This window comes from Oncorhynchus nerka, linkage group LG8 (genome assembly GCF_034236695.1).
Source record: "Oncorhynchus nerka isolate Pitt River linkage group LG8, Oner_Uvic_2.0, whole genome shotgun sequence".
Taxonomy (NCBI): domain Eukaryota; kingdom Metazoa; phylum Chordata; class Actinopteri; order Salmoniformes; family Salmonidae; genus Oncorhynchus; species Oncorhynchus nerka.
Window position 1 is genome coordinate 46,884,846 of NC_088403.1, and position 11,892 is coordinate 46,896,737.

General features: G+C 43.0%; 1 long non-coding RNA gene across 1 annotated transcript; it reads right to left on the minus strand.

Annotated features, from left to right (window-relative positions):
* Nucleotides 1-7,513: 7,513 nt before the first annotated feature.
* LOC135572778 (uncharacterized) lies at nucleotides 7,514-8,916 on the minus strand. Its single transcript, XR_010464476.1, has 2 exons — nucleotides 7,936-8,916; nucleotides 7,514-7,777 (listed from the first exon to the last, which is right to left on the minus strand). It is a non-coding gene; the product is annotated as an uncharacterized LOC135572778 (long non-coding RNA).
* Nucleotides 8,917-11,892: the final 2,976 nt, after the last annotated feature.

The following is an 11,892-nucleotide window of genomic DNA, read 5'->3' on the forward strand; positions in this document are numbered from 1 at the left end:
CGCTCTCCTTGAAGTTCTTGATGATCCGATAAATGGTTGATTTAGGTGAAATCTTACTGGCAGCAATATCCTTGCCTGTGAAGCCCTTTTTGTGCAAAGCAATGATGATGGCATGCGTTTCCATGCAGGTAACCATGGCTGACAGAGGAAGAACAATAATTCCAAGCACCACCCTCCTTTTGAAGCTTCCAGTCTGTTATTCAAACTCAATCAGCATGACAGAGTGATCTCCAGCCTTGTCTTCGTCAACACTCACACCTGTGTTAACAAGATAATCACTGACATGATGTCAGCTGGTCCTTTTGTGGCAGGGCTGAAATGCATTGGAAATGTTTTGGGGGGATTCGTTCATTTGCATGGCAAACAGGGACTTTTCAATTAATTGCAATTCATCTGATCACTCTTCATAACATTCTGGAGTATATGCAAATTTACATCATACAAACTGAGGCAGCAGACTTTGTGAAAATTAATATTTGTGTCATTCTCAAAACTTTTGGCCACGACTGTACAAAACATTCTGAACACCTGTTCTTTCCAGGACATAGGTGAATCCAGATGAAAGCTATGATCCCCTATTGATGTCAGTGTAGATGAAGGGGAGGAGACAAGCTAAAGAAGGATTTTTAAGCCTTGAGATAATTGCAACATGGATTGTGTATGTGTTTCATTCAGAGGGTGAAGGGAAAAGACAAAAGATTCAAGTGCCTTTGAATCTTTTAACAAGCCAGGCCCTGCTTTTATCTCATTTCCCAGTGATAATGCCTTGCATTACGCCTGGGAAGAAAACACTTCAATTTGCTAAACTTGCCATGGCTCAACCATTGGCATGACTAACCCCATGGCCATATTAGTAGTTTTTCCGCCCTTTGCTGCTATAACCGCAGGCGACCTGCTTCCATTCAGCCACAAGACCATTAGTGAGGTCGGGCACTGATGCAGCCCTGGTTCGCAGTCGGCGTTCCAATTTATCCCGTCTTGAGGTCAGGGCTCTGTGCAGGCCAGTCAAGTTCTTCCACACTGATCTCGACAAAACATTTCTATATGGACCTCGCTTTGTGCACAGCGGGCATTGTCATGCTGAAACGGGAAAGGGCCTTTCCCAAACTGTTGCCGCAAAGTTGGAAGCACAGAATCATCTAGAATGTCATTGTATGTTGTACCATTAAGATTGACCTTCACTGGAACTAAGAGGCCTAGCCAGAACCATGGAAAACAGCCCCAGACCTTTATTCCTTCTCCACCAAACTTTACAGTTGGCACTATGCATTCGGGCAGGTAGCGTTCTCCTGGCATCTGCCAAACTCAGATTAGTCCGTTGGACTGCCAGATGGTGAAGCGTGATTCATCACTCCAGAGAACGCGTTTCCACTGCTCCAGAGTCCAATGGCAGCAAGCTTTACACCACTCCATCCGACACTTGGCCTTGCGCATGGTGATCTTAGGCTTGTGTGCAGCTGCTCAGCCATGGAAACCCAATTCATGAAGCTCCCGACGAACAGTTATTGTGCTGACATTGCTTCCAGAGGCAATTTGGAACTCGGTAGTGAGTGTTGTAACCAAGGACAGACCATTTTTAAAGCCATTCTACTGACAATGTTTGTCTATGGAGATTGCATGGTTGTGTATTTGATTTTATACACCTGTCAGCAACAAGTGTGGCTGTACTAGCTAAATCCACTCATTTGAAGGGGTGTCCAAATACTTATGTATATATAGTGTAGAAGCATCATGAAACCTCTAACACAATAAATTATTTGACTTGGTGAAAAGACAAGGTTGGCTCAACTTACCCCTTTGGCTCCAGTTACACTCTTAGAAAAAACTGTTCCAAATGGTTCCACATGAAACCCAAAAAGATTCTACCTGGAACCAAAAGGGTTCTACCTGAACCAAAAAAGGTTCTTTAAAGGGTTATCTTATGGGGACAACCGAATAACCTTGATAGGTTCTAGATACTGTAGCACCTTTGTTTCTAAAGTGTACCCCACCTTACTGTACAGTGACTACTGCAATGAGAAAAACAGATGCAACCTTTGTGAGTTATGATATTTAGAATATTCAATCCTTCAATCAATCCTGATAATTGTACCAAAAGTTTCTCAAAAAGATAACATTTAGAAAAATATTATTCTAGAGCTGTGACGATAGTGTGTTTCAAGGGGTGAAATCGTGGTGTAGATATTGGGGGGGACAAACTGTAGACAGAGGTTCAAGGGGGCTCTCCCCTGGAATTCCTTTGACATTTTTGTTGTTATTGGCAGATAAAAATGTGCTGTTTTATAGCTCATTTCATGCTATTCTTCACATTTTGCCATAAGGATGAGGGAAAATATTGCAGTTTTAAAGTAACTGTCCAGTGAAAGTCGCAATTTAATAAGTTAATAATAATAATAATGTTGTTGATTCATTCCTATACTTGTATTTGTGGGCAAAGCATAAATTGGAGAGAAATACTTCCAAAACCCCACCTCAATCTTGATGATGTCATCCCCCTAAGGAGAATGAGCTGGCCAATCAGCGATCTACTCGCATTAATATTTTTAATGACCGGTATATGTCCCCTAGCATTTGTATTACATTTTAAACAAATTATTGGGAGGGACAAACAAAATCGATTTGTTCTGAATATTGGAGGGGATATTTCTCCCCCATCCCCGTGGCAATTTTGCCTACGGTGTGATTTGGGTACATCCACACCAAGAGATTCTTGCTGCTCCTCAAGAATTTTGAGTTTGACTTATCACAAGATGTGATTTTTTATTTATTTAAATTTTATTTTACCCCCTTTTTCTCCCCAATTTCGTGGTATCCAATTGTTAGTAGCTACGATCTTGTCTCTTCGCTACAACTCCCGTATGGTCTCAGGAGAGACGAAGGTTGAAAGTCATGCGTCCTCCGATATACAATCCAACCAAGCCGCACTGCTTCTTAACACAGCGCACATCCAACCCGGAAGCCAGCCGCACCAATGTGTCGGAGGAAACACCGTGCACCTGGCAACCTTGGTTAGCACGCACCGCACCCAGCCCACCACAGGAGTCGCTGGTGCGCGATGAGAGAAGGACATCCCTACCGACCAAGCCCTCCCTAACCCGGACGACGCTAGGCCAATTGTGCGTCGCCCCACGGACCTCCCGGTCGCGGCCGGTTACGACAGAGCCTGGGCGCGAACCCAGGGACTCTGATGGCACAGCTGGCGCTGCAGTACAGATTGCATGGCTGTGTATTTTAGCTAACCCTTCCCCTAAACTAGGGTTGCCAACTGTCCCGTATTAGCCGAGATGTCCCTTATATTGGTCTAAATTGGTTTTTCCCATCCAATCACAGTATAGCGTAATGATAGCCAATTCCTGCAAAATAATTTCTGTTGTTGTTTGGTCAGTTTGGCTTATCAAGGAAATATGGATAAGCCTGCAAAAAGGAAAAGACTGTGCAGCTACAACAATTCTCAATTGGCCGAGGAGGGGAGAATGACCTAACTCAGCATGCATCCACAGAAATACACAAGAAGGCCACGCTAGCTAAAGGTGCTGGCAATATCGGTGCATTCTTTGTGACGTCTACTGCGGAAAATGACAATATCGTGGCAAGTGAAGCCTGTATGTGTACCATACGGTTAAACACGGACTCAGCAACGACAGCAACGAGTGTCTTGTTAAGCTCAACGGTGCTTTGTTTCATGATTCAAATGTTGTGAAGAAGATGCACTCGGGAAGAACGAAAGCTGAGATGATTACAATGAACGCTTTAGGACCAAAGACTGCATGGGATATTTTGGATGATCTGTCCCCGATCGAAGGTGAGCCTGTGCATTTCTCAGTTGCCAGTGATGCCTCAAGCAAGGGAAAAATACAAATGTTTCCAGTGTGTGTGAGATATTTCTCTGTGTATGATGGAGCACAGTGCAAGTTACTTGACTTTTATGAAGACATTGATGAAACTGCAAATGGCATACATCAAGCTCTGATGAGCTGTCTGGAAAAGCTGAACTGGATATTAGACACATCACAGCCTATACAGCAGATAATGCCAATGTCAACTTGGGAAAACACCACTCTGTTTACCAGTTATTGAGCAGTGCCAACAATCGCATTCTGAAAGCTAATTGCCCAGCTCACATAGCTCATAACGCCTGCAAGAACGCCTGCAATCAGCTGTCAGTGGATGTTGAGACAATTGTTTTAAAGATCTACAGCCACTTCTCAGTATCTGCTTCCCGAAGAGAGGAACTGCGTACATTCTTTGCCTTTGCTGACATTGAGTGGCGTGAAATTCTGCAACATTTTTGCACACGATGGCTCTCTCTTCATCCAGCTGTCGATCATCTCCTGCAAAGCTGGCCAGCTCTTACTTCATACTTCAGGTCCCTTGGGGAGACCTGTCCTGGTGGACTGAAGAGTATTTTTGTAAAACAAAATCATAAAAAAGCTGAAGGAAACAACGCTCTGCATCACAGATGTTTACGAGGAAGTCCAAAAGTTCAAAATGAAGATGCTTCAGCGGAAACAGGACAGCTTTTTTGGATACCAGACCAAGCAGCTGCTGGACAAACAATTGTCAGCGCAAAGGTCCAAGCAGCAACAGGACTTTATGAAGTTCTATGTCATTACATACATTGACAAGTGGTTTGATTTCTCACCAGAAAATGTAATGGTAAAAGTGAAACCGATCTCTATAAGGAGCTCTCCTTCACTGACCTGGAGGTGGTTGCCCTCAAAATGACAGAGACAGTCAGTATGGACCAACTCTATGAAGAGTTTTGTGATATAAATACCTAGGTCTGGCTAGACTGTAAACTCTCCTTCCAGACTCACATTAAGCATCTGCAATCCAAAGTTAAATCTAGAATTGGCTTCCTATTTCGCAACAAAGCCTCCTTTCACTCATGCTGCCAAACATACCCTCGTAAAAGTAAAACTGACTATCCTACCGATCCTTGACTTCTGCAATGTAATTTACAAAATAGCCTCCAACACTCTACTCAGCAAATTGGTTTTGTCACCAAAGCCCTAGTTTCTACCAACCACTGCAACCTGTATGCCCTCGTTGTCACGATCGTCGTATGGAGGGGACCAAAGCGCAGCGTGGTGTGAATACATTCCTCTTTTCTTTAATGTAGAACACGAAGAACACTTAAACAAAAAACAACAAAACGATAAGACGAACGTGACCGCTATATAAACAATGTGCTAACGTATAGCATAGACATAGATAATCACCCACCAAGTACCCACAGAATAGGGCTGCCTCAATATGGTTCCCAATCAGAGACAACTGGCGCCTCTGGCGGCTCCTGGCTGACTGGCGGCTCTGGCGGATCCTGGCTGACTGGCGGCTCTGGCGGCTCCTTGCAGACTGGCGGCTCTGGCGGCTCCTTGCAGACTGGCGGCTCTGGCGGCTCCTTGCAGACTGGCGGCTCTGGCGGCTCCTTGCAGACAGGCGACTCAGGACAGGAGGAAGGCTCTGGCAGTGCTGAACAGACGAGGCGCACTGTAGGCCTGGTGCGTGGTGCCGGCACTGGTTGTACTGGGCCGAGGACACGCACCTCAAGGCGAGTGCGGGGAGGAGGAATAGGGAGTACTGGGCTCTGGACACGCACAGGAAGCCTGGTGCGGGGGGCTGCCACCGGAGGGCTGGTGCGTGGAGATGGCACCGGATAGACTGGCCCGAGAAGGCGTACTGGAGATCTGGAGCATCGAGCCTGCCCAACCTTACCTGGTTGAATGCTCCCCGTAGCCCGCCCAGTGCGGCAAGGTGGAATAGCCCACACTGGGCTGTGCAGGCGAACCGGGGACAACATGCGTAAGGCTGGTGCCATGTATGCCGGCCCAAGGAGACGCACTGGAGACCAGATGCGTAGAGCCGGCTTCATGGCACCTGGCTCGATGCTCAACCTAGCCCGGCCGATACGAGGAGCTGGAATGTACCGCACCGGGCTAAGCACGCGTACTGGGGACACTGTGCGCTCCACCGCATAACACCGTGCCTAACCAGTACGACGCCCTCTCTCACTCCGGTAAGCACGGGAAGCTGGCGCAGGACTCCTACCTGCCTTGGCCACACTCCCCGTGTGCCGCCCCTCAATAATTGTTTGGGGCTGCCTCTCGGGCTTCCTTGCCAGCAGTGTTCCCTCGTATCGCCGGCTCCTCTCTCCGGCTGCCTCTGCTCTCCTAGCTGCCTCCACCTGTTCCCATGGAAGGCGATCCTTTCCCTCCAGGATCTCCTCCCATGTGTAGCAACCCTTGCCGTCCAAAACGTCCTCCCATGTCCATTCCTCCCTATTTCGCTGCTCCTGCTGCCGCTGCCTGTTACCAAGCTGCTTGGTCCGTTGGTGGTGGGTGATTCTGTCACGATCGTCGTATGGAGGGGACCAAAGCGCAGCGTGGTGTGAATACATTCTTGTTTTCTTTAATGTAGAACACGAAGAACACTTAAACAAAAAACAACAAAACGACAAGACGAACGTGATCGCTATATAAACAATGTGCTAACGTATAGCATAGACATAGATAATCACCCACCAAGTACCCACAGAATAGGGCTGCCTCAATATGGTTCCCAATCAGAGACAAGATAGACAGCTGCCTCTAATTGAGAACCAATCTAGGCAACAATAGACATACAATTTACCTAGAAAGGAAAACAGCCCCATAAACATACAAAACCCCTAGACAATCCCCATATTTGTTTTTGTTTTTCTGCTCTTTTGCACACCTGTATTTCTACTTGCACACCCTCATCTACACATATATCAGTCCAGTGTAAATTGCTAAATTGTAATTACTTTGCCACTATTGGCCTATTTTTTGCCTTACCTTAGAGAGTAATAGGATACGGCGCGTGTTAAATTTGATTGATTGCTGACCTTATGACCTGATGACATGTACAGAATATGTGCCCCCGCCCCGCCCCCCCTGTTCGTGTGGTCATGTGTTAGAGGGTGTTTGAACTTTTGGGGCCCATGCCCCCTCCACCCCCCAGTTTTATCTCCCTTATGGTTGTTATCTATGAAGCAGGAATGTCTGGGGCTATAGATAGCGCTGTGGCCTCAGCATTATAAATGTCCAGAACAAGCCATTTTTTTAAGACCTGAATATGTGTGTGTGTGGGTGTGTGTGAGAAACAAGGAATGTGTGTGGGTGTGTGTGTGTGTTAGAAACAAGGTCCCTTGGGCATTGTGTCCATTTCAGGCTTTAAACAACAATTAAACAACCATCTAAATAATGTTTCTCAGCCTAGTTTCCTATTGAGTTCTCTTTATATGTACAGGCACAGAGCTTCCAGATGGCTCCAGCCTAAGGATTTTCAGTGCATGTACACCCGGGGAGATTAGAACCCCAAAGAAAAGATCCTAAAGGTACTTTCAGATTCAGGTTTATCATGACAGCCGCTTTATGAAAGGCCTTTACTTATGGCTAAACAGCTTCTACACAGCTTATTAATTAATGCTGTGGGATGAAATTATGTGTTTCTAGGAGGGCTTAAACAAATATACAATGAATCAAACATGTACACTTTACACACATATTTATTGACTTTTAAAAAGACCACAGTAACATGACAGAATTTGTGCAAAGGCAACGAAATCTGCTAGGGGATATTAAATGTACAACAGTAGTATTCTGTAACAAGCAATACGTGTTAAACATAAGGGACATGCAATCATGACAGGCTCTTTATGAAAGGCCTTTAACTATGGCTAAACAGTTTTCTACACATCTTTATTAATTAATGATGTGGGGCATACCCAGGATTTACAGGCAGGACGTTTGATCTACACAGGGAGGGAAAAATACAGTTAAGCACACTCTTACAACATTATCTTAGGAGTGACTTATTAGCTTGGTATAACTCTGAAGTGCTTACATACATAACAGTTTAACCGGCGTTATAACGGGTTCAGATTAAACACATGAATAAAGGAAAAAATACCTCATTGGCTGCTTATTACAGAAGGGAGGAAATCAAACTTCACACTTATTATTCCTGGCATGAATTCACACTTCATCCTAACATACACTCTTCAACCTTTATGAACTACACCCGATGACATGAAAATTTAGCTAACGCAGCGCAGGATTGCCTTCCCTACAAAAGTGTGTTGCTACAATAAGGATCCCCAGTTACAACAGTATTAGCTACGTAGTTCCGCTTGTATTATCATTTTCCCCGCACAGCGGACACATAATTTGGAATTATAACATGTGTTAAAATGTAGGTACTAAATATTTTGAATTAAATCACTGGTTTTAAAAATGTATCGCACGCTTTAACGATAGGGGAAAAGGTCATTTCATATTTCGTTTTAGGGGGGGTTATTAACTTTATGGAAAACAATATTCACACAAACAACACCGTTTAGAGCAACTTGGAGATTATTAGCCATGTAAACGGGGAGCAAAAGAGCGGATTTAACCAACTCTGTACAAACCCCGACTGTAACCATTATAAAACTAAAACAAAACAAAAAAATGTCTCGAAACACACACATAGTTAGGGACAGAACGTGGAGCATATACTTTAACACTGTTACCACAGCTTTAGCGCAAACCCACAGCCCCGAATATTTAGCTGCCAGGACAGATTAAAAAAGAGATGTGAATAAGGGAATCCCTCCTAATAGATATTTCTGAAGGCTACTGGACATAGGTGATTGGGAAGCGACTGTTAGACGTAGATTCTCAGAAGCAATTTATAGTCTTTCCTACAATGGTATGTTATAAAGTTTGTAATAATGTACAACTGTAGGTCTCCAATGTTTTTACATAAAAACACTAATGATGCATGTTTAAATAGTAGTACAATTTGGTAATTAATTCGAACATGTCTTTAAAAAGTTAGTACTATATATTTTGGGTCTTAAATCAATGGTTTTAAAACAGTATCTCACCCTTTAACGAAGGGAAAATGTCCTTACCACGTCTGTCACGAAGAAAAAAATACAGAAAATCCGGGTGCGTGCGTGCGTGAGTGTGCGGTACAACTGTAGACCTCCAATGTTTTTACATAAAATACTAATGATTCTTGTTTAAATAGTAGTACAATTTGGTCATTAATTCTAACACGTCTTTAAAACGTATGTACTAAATATTTTGGAATTAAATCACTGGTTTAAAAAATGTATCTCACCCTTTAACGATAGGAAAATGTCCTTTCCCGACATCACCCCGGTCTGTCACGAAGAAAAAAGACACGGAAAATCAGGGTGCGTGCATGAGTGTGCGTGTGACGGAGCAGCAGGAGTGTGTGTGTGTGTGTGTGTGTTTGTTTCAAAAACAAAGGGTGGGGGTGTGTGTTCAACAGGGGCCCAAGCATGTAGCCCCATTCTATCTGTAGAGAATCGTTTGAAACCAAGGTGTGCACTATCAGGCATAAGGCATGTCGAGATATCAGCCGACCACCCGGGGTTAAACATAGATACCTCTATTCTGCGGCCGGTGACCCCCCCCCCCCCCCCCCCCCCCACCCCGGTTGCAGACAGAATGTCACGACATCCCCTCCTGTTGTTTGAATTCATAGCCTTTGTTCTCTAAACCAAATATCCTGTATCGGAGGAACCGATGAAACAGACAGTATTAGGTCTTTTTGCATGAAAGGTCTACGAACGTTGGAACATCTACAACTATTGAAGATGCAAAAAGGGGTTTTCAGAAAAACATTTGGTTTGCAGATATGTATTATTATAAAAATAATATAACATTATTATCATAATCTAAAACACTTTAAAGGAGCTCTAATTCAAACATGCAAGGATATATATATATATATATATTATATATATGATACGATTACCCACTTTAAAACTGTTGCTGCAAAATCACTTCTCAATGGGTGTACATTTCAAGCTTTCAACAACAATAAACCAACCAGCTCAATAATGTTTCTCAGACTTACACACTGTTGAGTTTTCCTAGTTAGTAAAGAAACAACCACTAAGTCAAAACTACACGAATTGCCATTATTTTAGTTAACAGCCACCCATGGTTGAATTTGGTACTTTTTCTGTTGTACTATGAATCCCCACTCATCCCTGTTATATCTTGATGTGTTGGCTCTCTATGTACGTACATGTTTATAATCCACATAGTGGGAATATTGTTTTCCATAAAGTTAATAACACCTAAACCGAAATATGAAATGACCTTTAGGATCTCTTACCACCCTCTTACATTTACATTTAAGTCATTTAGCAGACGCTCTTATCCAGAGCGACTTACTTTGTGGTTCTAATCTCCCTCTTTCAAAATCGCCCCAGTGACCAAACATTCAGTCATGGATGTATGTAAAACATATTTAACACGTATTGCAGGTTACAGAAGCCTCCTGTTGTACTATGAATCCCCACTCATCCCTGTTATATCTTGATGTGTTGGCTCTTTATGTACGTACATGTTTATAATCCACATAGGTGGGAAACCATTCAGTCAGTATTGTTTTCCATAAAGGTTAATAACACCTCCCTGTTAAACCGAAATATAATCCACATAGTGGGAATTACCTTTAGGATCTCTTACCACCCTCTTACTTTGTGTTTCTAATCTCCCTCTTTTGCCCCAGTGACCAAATCTCTAACATTCCTGATCCTTCCCATATATTTTAACCCTAAACCGCCCACAATAACTATTGTCTATTGTTAGTTTGTGACCTTACTGACAATATCCCCCGTTTAAAACAGCTCAAAATACATTGTTGGCTACAGTTTCCATGTCTTTCATTATGCAGACATTTGTTTTATTAGACTATATTTCTCATTAGGAATACGGTTGTCACCCCCCTTGGAGGCTTGGTGCATGTACAAAGAAAAAGTACCAAATTCAACCATGGGTGGCTGTTAACTAAAATAATGGCAAATTCGTGTAGTTTTGACTTAGTGGTTGTTTCTTTACTAACTAGGAAAACTCAACAGTGTGTAAGTCTGAGAAACATTATTGAGCTGGTTAGTTTATTGTTGTTGAAAGCTTGAAATGTACACCCATTGAGAAGTGATTTTGCAGCAACAGTTTTAAAGTGGGTAATCGTATCATATATATAATATATATATATATATATATCCTTGCATGTTTGAATTAGAGCTCCTTTAAAGTGTTTTAGATTATGATAATAATGTTATATTATTTTTATAATAATACATATCTGCAAACCAAATGTTTTTCTGAAAACCCCTTTTTGCATCTTCAATAGTTGTAGATGTTCCAACGTTCGTAGACCTTTCATACAAAAAGACCTAATACTGTCTGTTTCATCGGTTCCTCCGATACAGGATATTTGGTTTAGAGAACAAAGGCTATGAATTCAAACAACAGGAGGGGATGTCGTGACATTCTGTCTGCAACCGGGGTGGGGGGGTCACCGGCCGCAGATTAGAGGTATCTATGTTTAACCCCGGGTGGTCGGCTGATATCTCGACATGCCTTATGCCTGATAGTGCACACCTTGGTTTTAAACGATTCTCTACAGATAGAATGGGGCTACATGCTTGGGCCCCTGTTGAACACACACCCCCACCCTTTGTTTTTGAAACAAACACACACACACACACACACTCCTGCTGCTCCGTCACACGCACACTCATGCACGCACCCTGATTTTCCGTGTCTTTTTTCTTCGTGACAGACCGGGGTGATGTCGGGAAAGGACATTTTCCTATCGTTAAAGGGTGAGATACATTTTTTAAACCAGTGATTTAATTCCAAAATATTTAGTACATACGTTTTAAAGACGTGTTAGAATTAATGACCAAATTGTACTACTATTTAAACAAGAATCATTAGTATTTTATGTAAAAACATTGGAGGTCTACAGTTGTACCGCACACTCACGCACGCACGCACCCGGATTTTCTGTATTTTTTTCTTCTTGACAGACGTGGTTGATGGCTGGAAAGGACAT